Here is a 1,046-nt window from a genome sequence, read left to right as displayed (position 1 = left end):
GAATAGATTTTATGATTCTTTTATTGGTTTTTAAGGCTGTTAATGGTTTTAGTCCTCACTATTTATCAGAACTGCTTTTATATTATGTGCCTATTAGAACCCCCAGGTCTTCAGGTGGGGGCTTTTTAATTGTCCCCAATATCAGAACCAAAACCCACAGTGAGACACTTTCTGTCACTCTGGTCCATGTCTGTGGAACAGCCTTCCTAAAGACCTGAGGATGCTTTTAATGCCACTCTTAAGACCCACCTTTCTGACCTGGTTGGTGTTTCAATTGATATTTATTTAAACTGTTTTACTTCTGCTTACGCCTTTTACCTGGTCTTAATTATTTATCGTACTTTTTTGCCTTTTTTAAAATTATTTATTGTGTTTTTCGACTCTGTTTTATTGATATGTTGCGCTTTGTTATTTTATGTATTTGTTTTTCTTTTATTTTGCTTCATACCTTGTTTTATGTATTTATTTATTTGTTTCATATACTACTTTGCTCATTTATTGTTTTTTAATGTTCTTATCTGTTCTCTGGTTTTTCCTCATGGATAGTGCTTCCTCTGATGTGTTTTTAATGTTTTATATGGTGGGTTTAGTAGTGATCTCTCTCTCTCTGTGTGTGTGTGTGTGTGTGTGTGTCTGAGTGAGAGAGAGAGAGAGACAGAGAGAGAGAGAAGGGGGGGGGGGGGATTAGAGAGCGTACGCTGGGGCTTTTTGGCATATGTTGTTGTAGTTTATGTAAATCATTTTATTTGCACAGTTGTATGAAAAGTGCTATATAAATAAAGTTTGTTTGTTTGATTGATTATATTACCACAAAGCCCTTCATTTATACATTCATTTATAATGGCTAGGCTATAAATTACATGCTACCATACAATGAAATGAAATGAAATTTTAATAACATTATTATTGTTTGCCTAGATACAGTATTCTAAGGCTCCCTGTCACAAATTAACTCCATACTGTCACCATTTTAAGGCCAGTATCATGCACTACATTGTTATTACAACAGTCTGAGCGGTAAGTGAACGCATCATTGGATGGGATGG

The sequence above is a fragment of the Archocentrus centrarchus genome, chromosome 9, assembly GCF_007364275.1.
Source record: "Archocentrus centrarchus isolate MPI-CPG fArcCen1 chromosome 9, fArcCen1, whole genome shotgun sequence".
In the NCBI taxonomy this organism is placed as follows: Eukaryota; Metazoa; Chordata; class Actinopteri; order Cichliformes; family Cichlidae; genus Archocentrus; species Archocentrus centrarchus.
This window is presented reverse-complemented; position numbering follows the sequence as displayed.